Consider the following 15,634-nt stretch of genomic DNA (forward strand, 5'->3'; position numbering starts at 1 on the left):
ACCTAAGAACAACCACATGACATTAGTCAGTATTCATTTGAAAAGAGAATAATCATTACCTTATTTAGTCCTCCACCATAACACTGAGATAACTATTAACATCCCTGTTTTACACATGAGCTAAAGGGCTGAAAACTTTCAAGTAACAGCTGGTTAGAGGTTGAGCCAGGATTAGAAACCCAGTTGTGTATGATTCCAGTGTCAGAGCTTTGAGTTACAGATTGTGGTCCCATTCTATAAAACACTAGATAAAACTGCTAAGCAGAATTCACAGAGGGTGGTCCACTTGTAAAGTACTAAGCCCAGTTCCTAGTACAGCATTAGCCCTCAGACACCCTTAGGTTCTCATCCAGCCCCATATCTTTACTATCTATTTGCTGGTAATTCTAAACTTAACTCTCCAGCCATTCTGGCCACCCAGTGCCCCAGAATGTCAGGCAAAATGTTCAACATCCATCCTCTCAGGACAGGTTCTAGGGTGAGAGAGTGAGGCTCCCAATCTGCAAAACTGAAGGAGGTGGTGCTAGCTCCAGGACTTAACCCTCAGGCATCTCCTGCCCCTGCCCCACCCAGCCCATGGACACCCACCTTCATCTCTACTGTGACTGCCTCCAGGCTCCCAGAAGGTGCCTCTACTGTTGCCTTGGACTCTACACTGCCCCCCACTCTGTGATTCCAGCTTTTGGTTAGCTTTTCATACTCCAGACCTTGCAGGGACCCCAGAGGTCTCCAAGTGGCCCAAATCTGACACCTCTCTTCTTGGCCAAGTGGTGTCTGGATAAAAGCAAATTATGGACCATCCCCTCAGGGCAGAGACAACAATGAGATGGGCACACAAAGAACACCCGGGATGTAAAGAACCTGGGAAAAAGGCACAATTTTAAAGAGCCTCAAGGAATCTTCTTGCAATATATAGTCAGGATTTTGAGAAGGAAAGAAGATAATACTTGTTATTGAATGATTACCTTTACCAAGAAGGCCCTCTCTCTACTTTTAGAAGACTCAACACAATTGCAATGAGAATTCCATTGGCCTACTTTGCAGAAATGGAAAAGACAATTATCAAATTTATTTGATGTGGCAAGGGAACTGGAAAAGCCAAATATATCTTGAAAAAGAAGAATGAAGTTGGAGGACTCATAAGTCCTGACTTTAACATGTATTATACAATTATAGTGGTCAAAACAGCATGGTGCTGGTATAAATTTAAATTTATTGACCAATGCAATTGAATTGAGAATTCAGATGTAGACCCCCACATCTATGGCCAAGTGATTTTTGTCAAGTCTGCCAAGTCCCTCAACTGGGAAAGAACAGTCTCTTCAACAAATGGTACTGGGAGAACTGGATATCTATATGAAAAGAATGAATGAGGACCCTTATCTTACACCTTATACAAAAATTAACTCTACATGGATTGAAGACATAAATATGAAAACCAGGACTATAAAACTCCTAGAAGAAAATGTAAGAAAGCATCTTCAAGATCCTGTGATAGGCAGTGAAAGAAATAATAGATAAATCAGAGCCCCTCAAAATTAAAACTTTTTCTGCCTTACAGGATTTTGTCAAGAAAATGCAAAGGCAACTTACTCAGAGGGAGAAGATATTTGGAAACCACATATCCAATAAGTTTACTATCCATAATAAATAAAGAAATTCTACAACTCGACAATAAAAAGAGAAACCCAATTTTAAAATGGGTAAATGACTTGAATAGACATTTTTCCAAAGGCAAAACTCAAATTGCTAAGAAGCACATGAAAAGATGCTCACCATCACTAGCTATTAGGGAAATGCAAATCAAAACTATAGTTAGATATCATGTGACACCTACTAGAATGTCCACTTTTGAAAAAACAGATATCTACAAATATTATAGAAGATGTGGAGAAAAAGGAACACTCATTGTTTGAATGTGAGAATGTAAAATGGTGCAGTTGCTGTGGAAAACAGTTTGATAGTTTCTCAGGAAGCTACATATAGATCTTCTATATAATCTGGAAATCCTGCTGCTTAGTATATACCCAGATGAACCAAAAGCAGGGACTCAAACAGACATTTGCACACTGTTGTTCATAGTACCATTATTCACTATTGTCAAATGATGGAAACAACCCAAGTGTCAACCAATTGAAGAATGGATAAACAAAATGTGGTATTTAAGTTCAACAGAATATTATTCAACTGTAAGAAGGAATGAAGTCCCAATGTATATGAGAACCTGGATGAACCATGAGAATCTTATGTTAAGTGAAATAAGCCATACACAAAAGGACAAATATAGTCTGATCTCATTGATATGAACTAATTATAATAAACAAACTCAAAGAGTCAGAATCTAGAATATAGGTTATCAGTGGATAGAATGGGGTAGAGAAAGGAAAGCTGATACTTAATTTGTGCAGAATTCTATTTAGGTTGATTGTAAAGTTTTAGAAATGGATGGTGGTGATGGTAGCACATTTTTTGTTTTGAGTGGCATTAACAGCACTGAAATATACATATGGATGTTGTTAAAAATTTTGGGTCATGTGTTGCTAGAAGGAAATTTAGAAGATAAAGCACAGGACTGCATAACAGTAAATGCTGTGGTAGACAATAGAATGTGGTTAATACTATAAAGACAAGAATGTTCTTTTATCAATTGTAACAAATGTACACTATTACAAGGTGTTAATAATAAGGGGATATATGGGTAAAATACACCTAAAATAAGTTATGGGCTAAAGCATCAGAAATGCTTTAATATTCTTTCAGCAATTGTAACAAGGGTATCATACCAATGCAAAATGTCAATAATAAGGGGGTATATTGGGACATTGTATTTTTACATGACTTTTCTGTAAATCTATGACCTTTCTAATTAAAAAAATAACAAAAAATATGCTAACTGAAAGAAACCAGATATGAAATACTATTTGTTGTATGATTACATTTATATAAATTGTAAATATAAATAAATTTATAGAGACAGAATTAGACTGGTGGTTTTGTAGGGTTGGGATTGAAAAGTGAATGCTAAGGTGTATGGGGTTTTTGTTTTTGGAGTAATGAAAATTTTCTAAAATTGATGTGGTGGTGAATGCACAACTCTGATTATACTAAAATCCATTGATTGTACACTTTGGATGGATTGTATGGCATGTGAATATATCTCAATAAAACAGCATTAAAAAATTCTTGGCTGACAAACCTTATAGACAATTAGCAAATCCTATCTGCAAACTCTTCTAAAAGTATCCAGAATCAGACCACTGTTTTCTACCTCTGCTGCCAGCTCCCTGATGGAAGGCACCTGTCCTCTCCCTGGATCATGGCAGATTTTTCCAGTCTTTTTGGTCAGAACTCCCCATGGCAGCCCCAATGCTCTTGATAAAATATATAATCAAGCTGGCATTCACTCTGTCCTTTAAACATCTCCAGTGGCTTCCCATCTCACTCATAGAGAAGCACCAATAAACTAAAAATGTCTAACAGAGCCTTAGGCCATGTTTCCATACTCACCTGGGCCCTCATCTCTTCCACCCCTCACACACTCCACCAGAGCCACCATGAGCTCTGTGAGTCTAGAACATGTCAGGCCCTTTATGTTCCAGGGATCTTGTTGTACCCCCTGCTTTGGATGCTGTTTCCCCAGACATCCACATCCTGGCCCCTGGCCTTTTTCAGGAAAGCTTCTGTGCTGGTTTGAATTTGTTGTGTACCATATGAAAGACTATGTTCTTTTAATCCACTCTTGTGGGGGCAGATCTACTGTGAGTGGGACATTTTGATTAGAATATTTCCATGGAGATGTGACCCTGCCCATTCAAGGTGGGTCTTAATCCTTTACTGGAGTCCTTTAAGAGAGCCCCTGGAGAGAGAGAGAGAGTCCACAGAAGCTGAGAGAGACATTTTGGAGAGAAGCTAAGATATGTAATCCAGAGTTTGCTCCCAGCAGAAGCAAAGAGAACCCACAGGAACAGAGAGAAGCTAAGAGAGATGCTTAGAGAGAAAGCACCCAGAGACTTTTTGGTAAAAGCCATGGAAATCAGAAGCTAAACCTGGAAGAGGACCAGCAGACTCCAGCCATGTTCCTTGCCATGGGACAGAGGAACCTCAGATGCCATCGGCCTTTCTTCAGAGAAGGTATCATCATGTTGATGCCTTAATCAGGCCATTTTCAAGGCCTTACAACTGTAAACTTTTGTATGGATAAAACCCTATTGCAAAAGCCAATCCATTTCCGGTATATTGCCTTTCTGGCAGCTTTAGCAAACTGAAGCACCTTCCCTGACCACACTATTAAAAATTGCAATCTACCCCAACTTTCATGCCCTATTTTCCCAGCTGGGTTATTTGTCAACTTAGTGTTTATCATCATACATGATAAATAAAATCTAAAAGGTCCAACTGGAGGTGCCTGTACTAAGCCCCATGTCAGCAAAACCAAAATCTGAGTAGGTTTCTATTTCTTGTACATACTGGGCTTACCTGGAAAACCAAATTTAGGTTAGCCAAACAGCTATCACTACCCCCTATTCTTAGGCCAGCTAAATTCCTCATTACTAAGCAACTGCCCATGCTAACCATATTAGGAATGTAGTCTGCACTCACAAATGAATATTTCCTCCAGATATACTCTGCTTGTCTGTCTATAAAAGGCTGTTGCACTCTTTAGTTCAGCAGAGCGCCTCTATTTCAAGGCAATTGGAACCTCCCCAATTCATGAATTGATTGACTAAATCTCTCTGGAATCAAGCCAATTCTTGCTCAAGTTTTTATTTTAACACATTATATAAAATATAGCTTATTTATTTTTTATTTCCACCCACTGGACTGCAAGCTCCATGAGGGCAGTGACTTGTGTTTTGCTTACTGCTGCATCCTCAGCTTCTAGGGCAATGCTCAATATAGTGTAAGCACTCAACATTTGTTACCTAAATAAATGGGAGCTGTTTTTAATATGATTATTTCTGGGTACAACATACTTGACTCCACTGATTGTAGGTTCTCCAGCATGTAATGAAATCCAAAATCTCAATGATTTAACACTACCAGGCAATGGAGAAATTAAGCCAGGATGTATGTGGGTGTGTGTATATATAACTGAAACAGAAGTTTTGTAAAATAATAACTTCACTATATGGATATACCCTATCTTCTATGCTGTTAGCACATTTCACCGATTCTAAGGGGCCTGCTTATATTCAGTTTCATATTTACATTTTAACATCTCTGAAATCAGATTAAATCTCTTCAATAGCATTTCACTGGTTTCTTTGGCAGGATATATTCTTTTCAATTTATAGCAGCGCCCAAAATAATACATTGTATAATTCATGGCATCTTAGAGTCAATTAAAAACTCTTTCCTTTTTGTATGTTGATTGCAGCCCATAAAATTGATTTCACAGTTCACTGGTGTGATGCTAGCTGCATTTTGGCAAAAAATTGGTTTAAGTCAAGAATTGGCAAATCAGCCTGCCCTGTTTTTGTAGACTAGGAAGCTAAGGATGAAGCTTTAATGTTACTTACTTTTTAAATGTTTTTTTTTTTTTTTTTTACATTGTGAAGGTTCTTTACATTTTTAAAAGCATTTTCTTACTTTTCAATTTTGGAAGAAAGATCAAAAGTAGAATATTTTGCGACACTTGTAAGTTATATGAAATTCAAATAGTGTTGTAAAAAGAAATAAAGCAAAATACAGCTATTATGGCTAAGAAATTTAAAAGGGAGTCAGGAGGTCATTCTGGAGATTAGTCTCAGGCAAATATCAGCCAGATTTCACAAACTGACAAAGTATGCAAAGCCTCAAGCAACAGTGTTCCTCAAAACCCTGAGGACATGCTGACTATAAAACAAACCTCAAGATAAAGAACTCAGCTAATTATCTAACCTGAAGGACAATAAGTGAATTCCAAATATCCACCAACCACAAACAATTTGACTGGAAAAGCCAAGATAGGAAATGTTTTGGGTTGCTACTTAAATCTGTGCTCCAGAATTGTAATTCTAAGATCCCCAGAAATTGCCTTTTTGCCTTGCAGATCAGTCTGTTATTTCTAGGTTGACAGCAACTATAAATAAAGTTTTTTCAGAACCCAGCCATGATCATTGATTTACTGCTGACTGTAGCTGCTTTCACACTGACTGCTATAACCCAGCAGAATAAAAATAGTTCCAAAGCTAGTAAGGCCCACATAGCCTAAAATATTAACTAAGTGGCCCTGCTGCAATCTGACCCCTGGTTTGAGAAAAGCAACATGGAAGATACCAAATTTCTCAGCTCACCAGCTCCTGAAGTTGTGGGTCCTGATGATTTGGTGTGGCTCAATATTTTCCAACTGGAGTCACAGGGAGGGTGAAATTAAAGTGCCTCCTCCTCACGGAGCACTTTCTCCACTGTAGAGCCTATCTTATTCTGTGTTTGCACAGCTCTCACCTCGCTCTCCAAAAGAGGGTCTGAGACTCGGACAGAAGATCCCAACCCTATTTAAAACCTAGGTAATCCTATCAATAACAGGCACACTGGGCTCCAATCACTTTCCTGCACCAGTGTGTCCTGACTAGATTAGGGGCGTGGTTGACAAAACCTTCCTTCCAGTGCATCAAAGGAAAGAATGTGGGCGGGGCCAGGGGCCAGGTCAGAGCGCCTTATCCGGTGGGGTCCAGTGGTGGGCGGCTACGTCCTCTCTGAATTTCCCAGAGCCCAACCACCTCAACTCGAGTTCGCCAGGGTCCTGATCTTTTTGGGGTGGGCAGTGGGGTCCACACAGCAGTTCAGACAGTGCTGGAGCAGGGGTAAAGGACCTAAAATGGGAAGAAGCCTTTCCAGATGCAGTTTGTTATTTCTAGGTTTGACAGTGTCTGTAAGTAAAGTTTTATTAGAACACAGCCATGATCATTGGCTTACTGCTGTCTGTGGCTGCTTTCATGTTGCTCTACTCCTGCAGAGTTAAAGTAGTTGCAACACTAGTATGGCTCACATAGCCTAACATATTTATTATTTGGCCCTTCCTGTATCCAACCTCTGGTTTAAGAGAAACAGCATGAAGGATAGCAAATTTATTAGCTCATCAGTTCCTGAACTCCAAAGAACTAAAACCAGCCTGTGTCCAGTCCTGGGGCAGCCCAAAGGTGAGCCCTGCCCTTTGGATGGATGGATGGTTGGTCTACACTTAATCCCCCCAGTGTTTTTTATGCATGAAGCCATTCACTTCTTAAGCCATATCCCCCAGGTCCCAAGATGATATCCTGGCTGCACTGTGGCCTCTCACTGTCTTCCCATCCACACACCCCAAACTCCCCCTCCTCCTTCCCCATCTTCTAGAATTGAATCTTGGGCTTTCCTTCCCACCTCTACTGTCCTTTGCAGAAAGATTTCTCAAGGTAGGAAGGGCTCCAATCTTTCCATGACAGGCAGGAAGCAACAGAATTAAAGTAAAAATCCACTTGCAAATTAAAATGTTCTAAAGTGCTATAAAAGTATATAATTTTTAAAATACTGTGCCAGTTTGGAAGTATTATGTCTCCTGTGATGGTTGGGTTCATGTGTCAACTTGGCTAGGTGGCCTAGCTGTCTGGTCAAGTGCGCACTGGCCTGACGATTCCTGTGAGGCTATTTGCGGCTGGTTGGTTTGTTGGATCATCAGTCAATTGACTGCAGCTGACTGATGATTCAACAAGGGGCATGCTTCCACAGTGAGAGAATGCAATTGGCTGGATTTGGTCCAGGTGATCAGTTGGAGGCTTATAAGCCGGACGGTTAGAGAACCTTCACTTCTTCTTCAGCTGCTCAGTGAAGCTTTTCCTGGGGAGCTCGTCGAAGTTGCCAGTTCGTTTCCTGAGGAGTTCGTCAAAGTTGTCGGTTCGTTTCCTGAGGAGATCTTCAAAGTTGCCAGTTCGTTTCCTGAGGAGTTCGTCGGACGTCTTCCTTGGAGTTGACAGCTTGTTGACGGCTCTGCAGAATTTGGACTCGTGCGCTCCGCAGTTGCGTGAGTCACTTTTACAATTTGATAATAAGAGACATCTCTCATTGATTCTGTTTCCAAGGAGAACCCTAACTAATACATCTCCCAAAGTGCCATGTTTGTTAATGAAATCTTGTGGCAGCAGATGTATTGGTGTTGATTAGGTTAGAATGTTTAGATTAGGTTGTTTCCATGGAGATATGGCCCACCCAACTGTGGATAATAACTTTGATTATATTATTTCCATGGAGGTGTGGTCCCACCCATTCAGCATGGGTCTTAATTAAATCACTGATGCACTATAAGAGCTCAGAAATAAGGAGCTCAGTGCTGTAGCTTAGAGAGACATTTTAATGATCACCATTGAAAGCAGAATTTTGCTAATGCTTCAGAGATGCTAGCCCAGAGTTTCTCCAGAGAAGCTAAGAGAGGACAAATTGTCACCAAGAGCAACATTTTGAAGAATGCACAGGAGCTGAGAGAGGAGCTGGAACACAACCCAGGATCACCAGATGCCAGCCACATGCCTTCCCAGAAAACAGAGGTGTTCCAGATGCCATTGGCCTTTCTTCTGAGGAGGTACTCTGTAGTTGATGCCTTAGCATGGAGACTTTTATGGCCTTCAGACTGTAAATTTGTAGCCAAATAAACCCCATTTAAAAATCCAATCCATTTTTGGTATTTTGCATAATGGCAGCATTAGCAAACTGGAACAGAGTTTGGTACCGGAGAAGTGGGGTGCTACTGCTGTTGAGTTTGCAAATGCCAAACATGTTGGAATGGCTTTTTAAATGGATAAGGGAAAGATTCTGGAAGGACTGTGAGGAGATTGATGGAATAGGCCTAGACTTCTTTGAAAAGACTGTTGGTAAAAATATGGTGTCTAAAGATATTTCTGATGAAACCTTGAGCAGAAATGATGAATGTGTTGTTGCAAACTGGAAGGAAGGTGAATCTTGTTTCACAGTGGCAAAGAATTTGGCAAAATTGTCTCCTGCTGTTGGATGGAAGGCAGAATTTGAAAAGGATGAGCTGGGATACTTAGCTGAGGAGATCTCCAGACTACACGTGGAAGTTGTAGCCTAGCTTCTCCTTGCAGCTTATAGTAAAATGTGAAAGGACAGGGATAAGCTGAGAAATGAACTGTTGGATACAAAGAAACCAGAAACTGGTAGTTTGGAAAATTCCGGGCTTCCAGAAAGTGAGATCATAGAGACTACAGTCCCATGTGAGGATTTAACCACACATGGCACCTAACAGCCATTTCAGTACAAGCCAGGATTGGGATGGAGTTATCCAGAAAGTATTTGTGGAAAGCCCTACTGTCTGATGGTTTTGATCCCTGTAAACTGAATGTTAAGCCTACAAAATTTTTGCAAGGTCTGTACAGACAGAACCACTGCCAGTCTGAACTGGAGGGAAAGGGGAATGAATGAGTTGAAGGAAAAACTTCTTCAAAGACAGAGCCATGGAGATTGAGCTCTGGAGTCAAGAGGTCTTGGACAGTGAAAACAGAGTGGTCCACGAATGTGGAAAGGGTGAGTTTGCCCCAGAGGCAGAGAATGGGCCTTCTGCCTTGGTGCTCAGGAAGAGTTCTACCACCCCAGGCCTCAGAGAGGGTGCAGAACATTCCCTGGGGATTGGGGAGATCCTGGCTGCTACCCAACTGTTCAGAGAGAGAAGAGCCTTGGCCCCAGGAAGGCAGAGTCCTGGAACCCTGATGATTGAGGAGGGTGGGGCCAAGAGAACATGGTCTCCCCAAAGCAGGGATATGTTGGAGCACTCACTCCAGTGCTTGGAGAGAAAACGGCTGCAGTGTAAGCCCTTGGAAAGGGTTGGACTGCCACACTCTCCAGCCCCAAGGATAAAGCATCATTGTATAAATGACTCAGACTTTGAAATCTAATGGAGTTTGCCCTGTGGGTTTTAGGAACTATTTTGGTCCCCTAAACCCTGTTTTCCTTTCAGTTTTTCACTATGGTAATGGGAATGTTTATCCTACAACTGTCCTTCTTTTGTATATTGGAAAGAGATAACTTGTTCTGAGTTTCACAGGTCCATAGCCAGAGGGGAATTTTGCATTAGGACAGACCATGCCTGTAACTAATTTTGATGAGATTTTGTACTTACCTCTTCTTACTGAAATGATTTAAGCTTTTGTGATATTGTGTTGGGATGAATGAATGCTGTTTATGGAAAGATCATGTCATTTTGGGGTCCAGGGAGTGGAATGTGCCAGTTTTTATGTTTATGTTCCCCAAAATGATGTGTTCTTTATATCTTGTGGGGGCAGATGTATTAGTGTTGATTAGCTTGGAAACTTTGGATTAGGTTGTTTCTGTGATCCACCCAGCTGTGGGTAATAACTTTGATTAGATTATTTCCATGGAGGTGTGGCCCTGTCCATTCTGCATGGGTCTCAATTAAATCACTGGAGCCCTAGAAAGAAGGGGCTCAGTGCTGCAGCTTAGAGAGGCATTTTGGAGACAGCCATTGAAAGCAGACTTTTGCTAATGTTTCAGAGATGCTAGCCCAGAATTTGATCTGGAGAAGCTAAGAGAGGACAAAATGCCCCAAGAGCAACATTTTGAAGAATGCACAGGAGCTGAGAGAGGAGCTGGAACACAACCCAGGATCAACAGATGCCAGCCACGTGCCATTCCAGAGAACAGAGGTGTTCCAGATGCCATTGGCCATTCTTTTGAGGAGTTACCCTGTTGATGCCTTAGCATGGAGACTTTCATGGCCTTCAGACTGTAAATTTGTAACCAAATAAACCCTCTTAATAAAAGCCAACCCATTTCTGATATTTTGCATAACAACAGCATTAGCAAACTGGAACAAATAACTTTCTATGGAAATGTGACTAGTGAAGCCAAGGTGGTATAAAGATGTATAGCAGGCCATTGTTGTGTAGCTGTGTCTGCTGTGGCCACCCAAGTTGGCCACAATGCTACTGAGCCTGAAGCCCACCTGCAGCATTGGCAAGACCACCTTGTTATCCTTGTGGAAGAAGGGCCCACAGGGAGAGATCCTCAGCTACCACTGCACTGGCTGGGGTGGAGCAGGTGGTATAGACATTGGCTTGGGGGAAGCCAGCAGGACTAGGGGCAGCAGCAGTGGCAGCTTCAGCATGGAGGCTTTTTGCCAGTACCTAGGCCCCCCCTCTGCAGAGCAATGGGGACAGGTGAGGAAGCAGAGTAAGCAGGAAATTCAGAGGGGGATTGCTCAGCTCAGAAATACTAAACAAAAATCTGCTCCAGATTCTGAAAAGAAAGTTTCCACTAAAGGAAAAGGGAGAAGACACATTTTCAAGTTAAAAAATCCCATCAAAGCACCTGAGTCAATTTGTACCATAATCACTGCAGAATTAATCTTCTCCAAGGGAGTATTTTACCGAAGTGGAGTTGTTGTTTCTGTGATTGATGAACAAGATGGGAAACCCAACTATGCTCAGATCAGGGGTTCCATCCAGGATCAGCACTGCAAGAGAAGAGTGCAGCCCTGACACTGCTCATCCCACCTTCTCTAGCCCCAGAGATAAATTTGATCCCAAATTGTATATCATAGGACCAGAGGAAGACCTTCCAAGGAAAACAGAATACTTGGGATTTGTTTGTCGTGAACCTTCTGAATATTTCAAGTCACAATAGTCACCATTTCCCACAGTTTCTGACAATAGAAAGGCTATATATGGACTTGCATTGGACCTAGGCTAATAACTACAAAGGAAACAGTTGCTGACCATTTGTAGTTTGGAAGTGAAAACTGGATTTCCAGGTTATCCCAAGCAAAGGCTGTCCTTTCCATTAGGACATTAGGTCATGTCAATTTTTCTTCATAATTTATTTCTAGAAATTGTCAAAATCAATAGTAGCTTTCCAAAAGAACAAAATACTAATTAAGGTTTGGATTTCTGAGCCAGGGCTTATAATCAAATAGAGGTAAATGTGACCTATTGTGTCAAAAATTCACATAATCCTATTTCCTCATATGGAAATGCTAAGACAATTCATAATTCATTGTGGCTTTAACCTTAAAGAAAGTGGGGGGTGATTTTACTGGCTCAGGCTTTTTAAAGCTTTTTAAAACTTTCTGAATATCATAGTAAACAGGCATTCAGAATCATTCAGCTGATTTTAGTATAGCTACTGTTCATTGCTCTCACCTAAAACCTCAGACAAAATGAGGATTCCAGTCAAACCAAAAGATTTTATAGTGCAGATGACTTCACTACAGCCACACAGGAAACATGTGCTGTTCAGGCCTCCCACTTCCTAGTTTCCACCCCAGAGTCAAACCATCTGCTATGGACTCAACAGAGCAGACCCAAAGCAATGTCTTGAAGTAGAAGACTTATTGCATGTGAAACTGTCCAGAATTCAGGTACAGATTTTACTTTGAGTGCAGATCAGTGAAGTAAGAGTGTAACAGTGTAGGAAGTGAGGGAAGTGGAGAGTTCAGTCCTGCCCCTTCTGTCCTTATTTAAACAGCATTTTATTAGCCCCAGGAAAATATGTCAGTCTAACTTAATCATAATGATTTTAAGATTTAGCAGTATTAACTATTACCCTTTATCAACACAGTTATGATTTGTATGTTGGAATGAAGCAACTATAAATAGGTCTCAAAATTGTTCCATGTACATAGCTACCTACATTAAAAAGAGTATAATAAATTGATTGTAAATACCTCTGTTGCTAACTTTCTAAATGTGAATATTCAAAATATTTGAATTAAAATATATTTTTCACAAGTAAAAATTAGATAAATATATAAATATATATTTATATGTCAAAGCATCATAAGCTTTACTGGGGCCTGGGAGAGGGCTGCCTGAGGGAGTTTCAAATAGCCAAGGGCATTTCCCACAAGAAAACAGGATTAAATCCTGTGTTGAGGTTTAGACAATAGAAAGTCCTAAACCATCTGGCCCTACTCCTCCCTGACCTCTCCCCCCTCTCCCCTCCCACTACTTTACCTTTGTTACTCAGTCACTATTCCTTCCTTTCTCTAGGATCTTTGCACCTTTGCTCACTCTTTCTAGAATATTCTTCATCCAGACATCCTCTTGGACCTTTCCCTCCCATCTTTCAAGACCTAATGGCAGGAGGTAGGGCAAGATAAAGGCATATGGAGGTGTAGAATTTAGTTAGCCTTCTAGAGCAGCTAGTAAATAACCAGGAACAACTAGTAAGTAGTCTGAAACAACTGTATGGGGGACATCTGTGCCCAGAAACACATCATACACCAGTCTGGAATGGATGAAAAGGCCAAGACCCAGTATAGAACTGTAAGTAAAATCACCCAAGTGGCAGAGGCTGACACCCCTCCCACGGGCATGGGAGGCTGAGTTGGAACACTGTGGGAGAAAGAAGCAGTCTCTACTAGGAGCAAGGGAAGGTAGCTGAATGAAGCTCCAATCACAGTTTTAATTAACAAATTTGGACTACTGAATGCAAGCTATGGGAACAGATAAATCTGGAGCAAGCAGGACAGGAACCCTGAGGTCTCTCTCATGAGATGGGTGGTAGGGCTGATGGAAAATATAAAATAAAATACAATAAATAAATGCAAAGGGAATGCTTTTGAAATCTCTGAACTCAGAATGCTAGAAAGGGGCTGTGACCCAAGAAAAGGGGCACATAGGACCAGGTACCAACCCTGGAAAAAATAGGGGGCTGGGGACTGGCTTTGCAAAGGGGATTTCTTTTTTTTTCTTTTCTCTGTTTTAAACTATTCTAAGTACTAATTAGAGAAAGCCTCAGGCATTACCAATTGTCAGTGCTCTCTGAAGCAAGGGTGGAGGTAATATAGGTCTGAGAGACAAAGTAAAGGGTCAAGTAAAGGAGATAACTCCCTAAAGGGAATGTCTTCCCCAAGGAAAGGGGGGGGGGAGTATGGCCCAGCACATGTAGGAGCCCACCTTTAGAGAATTCAGGTCCTAGGGGCTGGGAAACAAAACAAACAGGAATGAGCTTAAGCTTTGATTCTGACTCACCATTGTCTCAACCATGCCTCTGGCAGGAACAGGGTCTCCTGAGAATTAAAGGCACTACTCCTCTTTATGCATGTGGGGAGCTGTAGGATGACAAGCACTACCTGCTGGGTAGGATAGGAAAAGCACAGACTCTAGGGGCCTCACAAGAATGTCTGACAAACTGTTGGGTTTCATCCTCAGGGAAACTTGATACTGATTACACACATCTCCTGAGACTTGGACATGTCTTGTCTGGGAAAATATGTTTGACGTCAATCATACCTGGGTAGACACTCCTCAAAAAAAAAGGTTCCATATAGGCAGGGCAAGAACCAGAATAACAACAGCTATAAAATTCTGACTAGTTAAAGAGAAGTTATGCTAAATGTAGAATAAGTTGGACTGAATGTCAAAGAATTTATAAAGAACAAAGCCAGCCAATAAGGAAATTCTAGGTGAAGAATAAAAAAATGACCTCCAGAATAAATAAATCAAGGAAATCAGATGCCTAGACACCAGCAAGAAATCATGAGTCATACCAGGAAACAAAATATATGGCTCAGTCAAAGGAACAAACTATCACTCCAAACAAGATCCAAGAGGTGAAACAACTAATTAAAGATGTTCAAACAAATATGCTAAATCCATTTAAAAAATCAAATCAGTGATTGAGGGAAGATATGACAAAAGTGATGAAGGATATAAAGAAGACATTGGGTGAAAACAAGGAAGAACTCAAAATTCTAAAAAAGCAATTGGAAGAATATATGGGAAGGAAAGACACAACAGAAGAGATGAAAAACACAATGGAGACATACAACAGCAGATTTGGTGAGGCAGAAGAAATGATTACTGAACTAGAGGACAGAACTTCTGAAAGTACAGATAGGGAAAAGAATGAGAAAATATGAATAGGGTGTCAAGACATTGAATTGACAACACTGAGTGCAAGAATATACATGTGATGGGTGTCCCAGAAGGAGAAAAGAAGGGAAAAGGGGCAGAAAGAATGATGGAGAAAATAATCACTGAATAGTTCCATCTTTTATGAAAGACACAAGTTACAAATCCAAAAAGCATAGCATACCCCAAACAGAATAGATCCAAATAGACTACTCCAAGACAGTTACTAATCAGGTTGTTAAATACCAAAGACAAAGAGAGAATTCGGAAAGCAGAAATAGAAAAGTGATCCATCACATACAAGGGAAACTTGATAAGAATATGGGCAGATTTCTCAGCAGAAACCATGCAGGTGAGAAAGCAGTTGTGCAATATATTTGAGATACTGAAAGAGAAGAAATGATAACCAAGAATTCTATATCCAGCAAAACTGTCCTTCAAAAATAAAAGAGAGTTTAAAAAATTTTCAGACAAACAGACACTGAGAGTTTGTGAACAAGAGACATTCTCTCCAAGAAATACTAAAAGGAACATTGCAGGCAGTTAGGAAAAGACAGGTGAGAGAGATTTGGAGGAGAGTATAGAAATGAAGACTATCAGTAAGGATAAAAAGAGAGAGAAAAAAATAAAAATAAGATGGGATATATAAAATAAAAAAGACAAAATTGTAGGTGGTAGCACAATATTGCAAGCATACTGCACAAAGATGAGTGGAGTGAGGTTGGAAAAGGAAGGCTAGAGGTATGTATGACACCAAAAGGAAAGACAGAGGATAAGAACTGGTACTGTATAACTTA

At 40.6% G+C, this 15,634-nt stretch overlaps 1 pseudogene; it reads left to right on the plus strand.

The window, feature by feature from the left end:
- Positions 1 to 10,904: 10,904 nt before the first annotated feature.
- LOC119524969 lies at positions 10,905 to 11,708 on the plus strand (annotated as a pseudogene).
- Positions 11,709 to 15,634: the final 3,926 nt, after the last annotated feature.

This window comes from Choloepus didactylus (assembly GCF_015220235.1).
Source record: "Choloepus didactylus isolate mChoDid1 chromosome 23 unlocalized genomic scaffold, mChoDid1.pri SUPER_23_unloc11, whole genome shotgun sequence".
Lineage (NCBI taxonomy): Eukaryota > Metazoa > Chordata > Mammalia > Pilosa > Megalonychidae > Choloepus > Choloepus didactylus.